The sequence below is a fragment of the Pleurodeles waltl genome, chromosome 9, assembly GCF_031143425.1.
Source record: "Pleurodeles waltl isolate 20211129_DDA chromosome 9, aPleWal1.hap1.20221129, whole genome shotgun sequence".
NCBI classification, from domain to species: Eukaryota; Metazoa; Chordata; class Amphibia; order Caudata; family Salamandridae; genus Pleurodeles; species Pleurodeles waltl.
Window position 1 is genome coordinate 1,021,863,579 of NC_090448.1, and position 9,684 is coordinate 1,021,873,262.

The following is a 9,684-nucleotide window of genomic DNA, read 5'->3' on the forward strand; positions in this document are numbered from 1 at the left end:
CGCTGGGTGGAAGGAAATTTGTGGCTCGTCTCAGATTCCAGAACTTTCTGTCACCGAAATGACAGGAAAAAGTGTTTTTTTGGCCAAAATTTGAGGTTTGCAAAGGATTCCTGGTAACAGAACCTGGTCAGAGCCCCACAAGTCACCCCATTTTGGATCCCCCTAGATGTCTAGTTTTCAAAAATTTGCAGGTTTGCTAGGTTTCTACAGGTGCCGGATGAGCTAGAGGCCAAAATCCACAGCTAGGCACTTTGTAAAAAACAGCTCTGTTTTCTTTCTGAAAATGTGATGTGTCCACGTCGTGTTTTGGGGCATATCCTGTCGTCGGCGCTAGGCCTACCCACACAAGTGAGGTACCGTTTTTATCGGGAGACTTGGGGGAATGCTGGGCGGAAGGAAATTTGTGGCTCCTCTCATATTCCAGAATTTTCTGTCACCGAAATGACAGGAAAAAGGTTTTTTTTGGCCAAAGTTTGAGGTTTGCAAAGGATTCTGGGTAACAGAACCTGGTCAGAGCCCCACAAGTCACCCTATTTTGGATCCCCCTAGATGTCTAGTTTTAAAAAATGCACAGGTTTGCTAGGTTTCCCCAGGTGCCGGCTGAGCTAGAGGCCAAAATCAACAGGTAGGCACTTTGTAAAAAACAGCTCTGTTTTCTTTCTGAAAATGTGATGTGTCCACGTCGTGTTTTGGGGCATATACTGTCGCCGGTGCTAGGCCTAGCCACACAAGTGAAGTACCATTTTTATCGGGAGACTTGGGGGAATGCTGGGTGGAAGGAAATTTGTGGCTCCTCTCAGATTCCAGAGCTTTCTGTCACTGAAATGACAGGAAAAAGTGTTTTTTTGGCCAACTTTTGAGGTTTGCAAAGGATTCTGGGTAACAGAACCTGGTCAGAGCCCCACAAGTCACCCCATTTTGTATCCCCCTAGATGTCTAGTTTTCAAAAATGCGCAGGTTTGCTAGGTTTCCCAAGGTGCCGGCTGATCTAGAGGCCAAAATCCACAGCTAGGCATTTTGTAAAAAACAGCTCTGTTTTCTTTCTGAAAATGTGATGTGTCCACGTCGTGTTTTGGGGCATATCCTGTCGCAGGCCCTGGGCCTACCCACACAAGTGTGGTACCGTTTTTATCGGGAGACTTGGGGGAATGCTGGTTGGAATGAAATTTGTGGCTCCTCTCATATTCCAGAATTTTCTGTCACCGAAATGACAGGAAAAAGTGTTTTTTGGCCAAATGTTGAGGTTTGCAAAGGATTCTGGGTAACAGAACCTGGTCAGAGCCCCACAAGTCACCCCATTTTGGATCCCCCTAGATGTCTAGTTTTAAAAAATGCACAGGTTTGCTAGGTTTCCCCAGGTGCCGGCTGAGCTAGAGGCCAAAATCAACAGGTAGGCACTTTGTAAAAAACAGCTCTGTTTTCTTTCTGAAAATGTGATGTGTCCACGTCGTGTTTTGGGGCATATACTGTCGCCGGTGCTAGGCCTAGCCACACAAGTGAAGTACCATTTTTATCGGGAGACTTGGGGGAATGCTGGGTGGAAGGAAATTTGTGGCTCCTCTCAGATTCCAGAGCTTTCTGTCACTGAAATGACAGGAAAAAGTGTTTTTTTGGCCAACTTTTGAGGTTTGAAAAGGATTCTGGGTAACAGAACCTGGTCAGAGCCCCACAAGTCACCCCATTTTGTATCCCCCTAGATGTCTAGTTTTCAAAAATGCGCAGGTTTGCTAGGTTTCCCAAGGTGCCGGCTGATCTAGAGGCCAAAATCCACAGCTAGGCATTTTGTAAAAAACAGCTCTGTTTTCTTTCTGAAAATGTGATGTGTCCACGTCGTGTTTTGGGGCATATCCTGTCGCAGGCCCTGGGCCTACCCACACAAGTGTGGTACCGTTTTTATCGGGAGAGTTGGGGGAATGCTGGTTGGAATGAAATTTGTGGCTCCTCTCATATTCCAGAATTTTCTGTCACCGAAATGACAGGAAAAAGTGTTTTTTGGCCAAATGTTGAGGTTTGCAAAGGATTCTGGGTAACAGAACCTGGTTAGAGCCCCACAAGTCACCCCATTTTGGATCCCGCTAGATGTCTAGTTTTCAAAAATGTGCATGTTTGCTAGGTTTCCCCAGGTGCCGGCTGAGCTAGAGGCCAAAATCCACAGCTAGGCACTTTGTAAAAAACAGCTCTGTTTTCTTTCTGAAAATGTGATGTGTCCACGTCGTGTTTTGGGGCATATCCTGTCGCCGGCGCTAGGCCTACCCACACAAGTGAAGTACCGTTTTTATCGGGAGACTTGGAGGAATGCTGGTTGGAAGGAAATTTGTGGCTCTTCTCATATTCCAGAATTTTCTGTCACCGAAATGACAGGAAAAAGGGTTTTTTGGCCAAATTTTAAGGTTTGCAAAGGATTCTGGGTAACAGAACCTGGTTAGAGCCCCACAAGTCACCCCATCTTGGATTCCCCTAGGTATCTAGTTTTCAAAAATGCGCAGGTTTGCTAGATTTCCCCAGGTGCCGGCTGAGCTAGAGGCCAAAATCCACAGCTAGGCACTTTGTAAAAAACAGCTCTGTTTTCTTTCTGAAAATGTGATGTGTCCACGTCGTGTTTTGGGGCATATCCTGTCGCGGGCGCTAGGCCTACCCACACAAGTGAGGTACCATTTTTATCGGGAGACTTGGGGGAACACTGGGTGGAAGGAAATTTGTGGCTCCTCTCAGATTCCAGAACTTTCTGTCACCGAAATGACAGGAAAAAGTGTTCTTTTGGCCAAAGCTTGAGGTTTGCAAAGGATTCTGGGTAACAGAACCTGGTTGGAGCCCCACAAGTCACCCCATTTTTGATCCCCCTAGATGTCTAGTTTTCAAAAATGCGCAGGTTTGCTAGGTTTCCCCAGGTGCCGGCTGAGCTAGAGGCCAAAATCCACAGCTAGGCACTTTGTAAAAAACAGCTCTGTTTTCTTTCTGAAAATGTGATGTGTCCACGTCGTGTTTTGGGGCATATCCTGTCGCCGGCGCTAGGCCTACCCACACAAGTGAAGTACCATTTTTATCGGGAGACTTGGGGGAACGCTTGGTGGAAGGAAATTTGTGGCTCCTCTCAGATTCTAGAACTTTCTGTCACTGAAATGACAGGAAAAAGTGTTTTTTTGGCCAAATGTTAAAGGTTTGCAAAGGATTCTGGGTAACAGAACCTGGTCAGAGCCCCACAATCCACCCCATCTTGGATTACCCTAGATGTCTAGTTTTCAAAAATGCACAGGTTTGCTAGGTTTCCCTAGGTGCCGGCTGAGCTAGAGGCCAAAATCCACAGCTAGGCACTTTGTAAAAAACAGCTCTGTTTTCTTTCTGAAAATGTGATGTGTCCACGTCGTGTTTTGGGGCATATCCTGTTGTGGGCGCTAGACCTACCCACACAAGTGAGGTTCCGTTTTTATCGGGAGACTTGGGGGAATGCTGGGTGGAAGGAAATTTGTGGCTCTTCTCATATTCCAGAATTTTCTGTCACCGAAATGACAGGAAAAGGGTTTTTTTGGCCAAATTTTGAGGTTTGCAAAGGATTCTGGGTAACAGAACCTGGTTAGAGCCCCACAAGTCACCCCATTTTTGATCCCCCTAGATGTCTAGTTTTCAAAAATGCGCAGGTTTGCTAGGTTTCCCCAGGTGCCGGCTGAGCTAGAGGCCAAAATCCACAGCTAGGCACTGTGTAAAAAACAGCTCTGTTTTCTTTCTGAAAATGTGATGTGTCCACGTCGTGTTTTGGGGCATATCCTGTCGCCGGCGCTAGGCCTACCCACACAAGTGAAGTACCGTTTTTATCGGGAGACTTGGAGGAATGCTGGTTGGAAGGAAATTTGTGGCTCTTCTCATATTCCAGAATTTTCTGTCACCGAAATGACAGGAAAAAGGTTTTTTTGGCCAAATTTTGAGGTTTGCAAAGGATTCTGGGTAACAGAACCTGGTTAGAGCCCCACATGCCACCCCATCTTGGATTACCCTAGATGTCTAGTTTTAAAAAATGCACAGGTTTGCTAGGTTTCCCTAGGTGCCGGCTGAGCTAGAGGCCAAAATCCACAGCTAGGCACTTTGTAAAAAACAGCTCTGTTTTCTTTCTGAAAATGTGATGTGTCCATGTCGTGTTTTGGGGCATATCCTGTTGCGGGCGCTAGACTTACCCACACAAGTGAGGTACCGTTTTTATTGGGAGACTTGGAGGAATGCTGGTTGGAAGGAAATTTGTGGCTCTTCTCATATTCCAGAATTTTCTGTCACCGAAATGACAGGAAAAAGGTTTTTTTGGCCAAATTTTGAGGTTTGCAAAGGATTCTGGGTAACAGAACCTGGTTAGAGCCACACAAGTCACCCCATCTTGGATTCCCCTAGGTATCTAGTTTTCAAAAATGCACAGGTTTGCTAGATTTCCCCAGGTGCCGGCTGAGCTAGAGGCCAAAATCCACAGCTAGGCACTTTGTAAAAAACAGCTCAGTTTTCTTTCTGAAAATGTGATGTGTCCACGTCGTGTTTTGGGGCATATCCTGTCGCGGGCGCTAGACCTACCCACACAAGTGAGGTACCATTTTTATCGGGAGACTTGGGGGAACACTGGGTGGAAGGAAATTTGTGGCTCCTCTCAGATTCCAGAACTTTCTGTCACCGAAATGACAGGAAAAAGTTTTCTTTTGGCCAAAGCTTGAGGTTTGCAAAGGATTCTGGGTAACAGAACCTGGTCAGAGCCCCACAAGTCACCCCATTTTGGATCCCCCTAGATGTCTAGTTTTCAAAAATTTGCAGGTCTGCTAGGTTTCTACAGGTGCCGGCTGAGCTAGAGGCCAAAATCCACAGCTAGGCACTTTGTAAAAAAACAGCTCTGTTTTCTTTCTGAAAATGTGAAGTGTCCACGTCGTGTTTTGGGGCATATCCTGTCGCCGGCGCTAGGCCTACCCACACAAGTGAGGTACCGTTTTTATCGGGAGACTTGGGGGAATGCTGGGTGGAAGGAAATTTGTGGCTCCTCTCATATTCCATAATTTTCTGTCACCGAAATGACAGGAAAAAGGGTTTTTTTAGCCAAAGTTTGAGGTTTGCAAAGGATTCTGGGTAACAGAACCTGGTCAGAGCCCCACAAGTCACCCCATTGTGGATCCCCCTAGATGTCTAGTTTTAAAAAATGCACAGGTTTGCTAGGTTTCCCCAGGTGCCGGCTGAGCTAGAGGCCAAAATCCACAGCTAGGCACTTTGTAAAAAACAGCTCTGTTTTCTTTATGAAAATGTGATGTGTCCACGTCGTGTTTTGGGGCATATCCTGTCGGGGGCGCTAGGCCTACCCACACAAATGAGGTTCCATTTTGATCGGGAGACTTGGGGGAATGCTGGTTGGAAGGAAATTTGTGGCTCCTCTTATATTCCAGAACTTTCTGTCACCGAAATGACAGGAAAAAGTGTTTTTTTGGCCACAATTTGAGGTTTGCAAAGGATTCTGGGTAACAGAACCTGGTCAGAGCCCCACAAGTCACCCCATTTTGGATCCCCCTAGATGTCTAGTTTTCAAAAACGTGCAGGTTTGCTAGGTTTCCCCAGGTGCCGGCTGAGCTAGAGGCCAAAATCCACAGCTAGGCACGTTGTAAAAAACAGCTCTGTTTTGTTTCTGAAAATGTGATGTGTCCACGTCGTGTTTTGGGGCATATCCTGTCGCAGGCCCTGGGCCTACCCACACAAGTGAGGTACCGTTTTTATCAGGAGACTTGGGGGAATGCTGGTTGGAAGGTAATTTGTGGCTCTTCTCATATTCCAGAATTTTCTGTCACCGAAATGACAGGAAAAGGGGTTTTTTGGCCAAATTTTGAGGTTTGCAAAGGATTCTGGGTAACAGAACCTGGTTACAGCCCCACAAGTCACCCCATTTTGGATCCCCCTAGATGTCTAGTTTTCAAAAATGTGCATGTTTGCTAGGTTTCCCCAGGTGCCGGCTGAGCTAGAGGCCAAAATCCACAGCTAGGCACTTTGTAAAAAACAGCTCTGTTTTCTTTCTGAAAATGTGATGTGTCCACGTCGTGTTTTGGGGCATATCCTGTCGCCGGCGCTAGGCCTACCCACACAAGTGAAGTACCGTTTTTATCGGGAGACTTGGAGGAATGCTGGTTGGAAGGAAATTTGTGGCTCTTCTCATATTCCAGAATTTTCTGTCACCGAAATGACAGGAAAAAGGTTTTTTTGGCCAAATTTTGAGGTTTGCAAAGGATTCTGGGTAACAGAACCTGGTTAGAGCCCCACAAGTCACCCCATCTTGGATTCCCCTAGGTATCTAGTTTTCAAAAATGCGCAGGTTTGCTAGATTTCCCCAGGTGCCGGCTGAGCTAGAAGCCAAAATCCACAGCTAGGCACTTTGTAAAAAACAGCTCTGTTTTCTTTCTGAAAATGTGATGTGTCCACGTCGTGTTTTGGGGCATATCATGTCGCGGACCCTAGGCCTACCCACACAAGTGAGGTACCATTTTTATCGGGAGACTTGGGGGAACACTGGGTGGAAGGAAATTTGTGGCTCCTCTCAGATTCCAGAACTTTCTGTCACCGAAATGACAGGAAAAAGTTTTCTTTTGGCCAAAGCTTGAGGTTTGCAAAGGATTCTGGGTAACAGAACCTGGTTGGAGCCCCACAAGTCACCCCATTTTTGATCCCCCTAGATGTCTAGTTTTAAAAAATGCGCAGGTTTGCTAGGTTTCCCCAGGTTCCGGCTGAGCTAGAGGCCAAAATCCACAGCTAGGCACTTTGTAAAAAACAGCTCTGTTTTCTTTCTGAAAATGTGATGTGTCCACGTCGTGTTTTGGGGCATATCCTGTTGCCGGCGCTAGGCCTACCCACACAAGTGAAGTACCATTTTTATCGGGAGACTTGGGGGAAAGCTGGGTGGAAGGAAATTTGTGGCTCCTCTCAGATTCTAGAACTTTCTGTCACTGAAATGACAGGAAAAAGTGTTTTTTTGGCCAAATGTTAAAGGTTTGCAAAGGATTCTGGGTAACAGAACCTGGTCAGAGCCCCACATGCCACCCCATCTTGGATTACCCTAGATGTCTAGTTTTCAAAAATGCACAGGTTTGCTAGGTTTCCCTAGGTGCCGGCTGAGCTAGAGGCCAAAATCCACAGCTAGGCACTTTGTAAAAAACAGCTCTGTTTTCTTTCTGAAAATGTGATGTGTCCACGTCGTGTTTTGGGGCATATCCTGTTGCGGGCGCTAGACCTACCCACACAAGTGAGGTACCGTTTTTATCGGGAGACTTGGAGGAATGCTGGTTGGAAGGAAATTTGTGGCTCTTCTCATATTCCAGAATTTTCTGTCACCGAAATGACAGGAAAAAGGTTTTTTTGGCCAAATTTTGAGGTTTGCAAAGGATTCTGGGTAACAGAACCTGGTTAGAGCCACACAAGTCACCCCATCTTGGATTCCCCTAGGTATCTAGTTTTCAAAAATGCGCAGGTTTGCTAGATTTCCCCAGGTGCCGGCTGAGCTAGAGGCCAAAATCCACAGCTAGGCACTTTGTAAAAAACAGCTCTGTTTTCTTTCTGAAAATGTGATGTGTCCACGTCGTGTTTTGGGGCATATCCTGTCGCGGGCGCTAGGCCTACCCACACAAGTGAGGTACCATTTTTATCGGGAGACTTGGGGGAACACTGGGTGGAAGGAAATTTGTGGCTCCTCTCAGATTCCAGAACTTTCTGTCACCGAAATGACAGGAAAAAGTTTTCTTTTGGCCAAAGCTTGAGGTTTGCAAAGGATTCTGGGTAACAGAACCTGGTTGGAGCCCCACAAGTCACCCCATTTTTGATCCCCCTAGATGTCTAGTTTTCAAAAATGCGCAGGTTTGCTAGGTTTCCCCAGGTGCCGGCTGAGCTAGAGGCCAAAATCCACAGCTAGGCACTTTGTAAAAAACAGCTCTGTTTTCTTTCTGAAAATGTGATGTGTCCACGTCGTGTTTTGGGGTATATCCTGTCGCCGGCGCTAGGCCTACCCACACAAGTGAAGTACCATTTTTATCGGGAGACTTTGGGGAACGCTGGGTGGAAGGACATTTGTGGCTCCTCTCAGATTCTAGAACTTTCTGTCACTGAAATGACAGGAAAAAGTGTTTTTTTGGCCAAATGTTAAAGATTTGCAAAGGATTCTGGGTAACAGAACCTGGTCAGAGCCCCACATGCCACCCCATCTTGGATTACCCTAGATGTCTAGTTTTCAAAAATGCACAGGTTTGCTAGGTTTCCCTAGGTGCCGGCTGAGCTAGAGGCCAAAATCCACAGCTAGGCACTTTGTAAAAAACAGCTCTGTTTTCTTTCTGAAAATGTGAAGTGTCCACGTTGTGTTTTGGGGCATATCCTGTTGCGGGCGCTAGACCTACCCACACAAGTGAGGTACCGTTTTTATCGGGAGACTTGGGGGAATGCTGGGTGGAAGGAAATTTGTGGCTCCTCTCATATTCCAGAATTTTCTGTATCCCAAATGACAGGAAAAAGTGTTCTTTTGGCCAAAGTTTGAGGTTTGCAAAGGATTCTGGGTAACAGAACCTGGTCAGAGCCCCACAAGTCACCCCATTTTGTATCCCCCTAGATGTCTAGTTTTCAAAAATGCGCAGGTTTGCTAGGTTTCCCCAGGTGCCGGCTGAGCTAGAGGCCAAAATCCACAGCTAGGCATTTTGTTTAAAACAGCTCTGTTTTCTTTTTGAAAATGTGATGTGTCCACGTCGTGTTTTGGGGCATATCCTGTCGCAGGCCCTGGGCCTACCCACACAAGTGAGGTACCGTTTTTATCAGGAGACTTGGGGGAATGCTGGTTGGAAGGAAATTTGTGGCTCCTCTGATATTCCAGAATTTTCTGTCACCGAAATGACAGGAAAAATAGTTTTTTGGCCAAATGTTGAGGTTTGCAAAGGATTCTGGGTAACAGAACCTGGTTGGAGCCCCACAAGTCACCCCATTTTTGATCCCCCTAGATGTCTAGTTTTCAAAAATGCGCAGGTTTGCTAGGTTTCCCCAGGTGCCGGCTGAGCTAGAGGCCAAAATCCACAGCTAGGCACTTTGTAAAAAACAGCTCTGTTTTCTTTCTGAAAATGTGATGTGTCCACGTCGTGTTTTGGGGCATATCCTGTCGCCGGCGCTAGGCCTACCCACACAAGTGAAGTACCATTTTTATCGGGAGACTTGGGGGAACGCTGGGTGGAAGGAAATTTGTGGCTCCTCTCAGATTCTAGAACTTTCTGTCACTGAAATGACAGGAAAAAGTGTTTTTTTGGCCAAATGTTAAAGGTTTGCAAAGGATTCTGGGTAACAGAACCTGGTCAGAGCCCCACAAGTCACCCCATTTCTGATCCCCCTAGATGTCTAGTTTTCAAAAATGCACAGGTTTGCTAGGTTTCCCTAGGTGCCGGCTGAGCTAGAGGCCAAAATCCACAGCTAGGCACTTTGTAAAAAACAGCTCTGTTTTCTTTCTGAAAATGTGATGTTTCCACGTCGTGTTTTGGGGCATATCCTGTTGCGGGCGCTAGGCCTACCCACACAAGTGAGGTACCATTTTTATCGGGAGACTTGGGGGAACACTGGGTGGAAGGAAATTTGTGGCTCCTCTCAGATTCCAGAACTTTCTGTCACCGAAATGACAGGAAAAAGTGTTCTTTTGGCCAAAGCTTGAGGTTTGCAAAGGATTCTGGG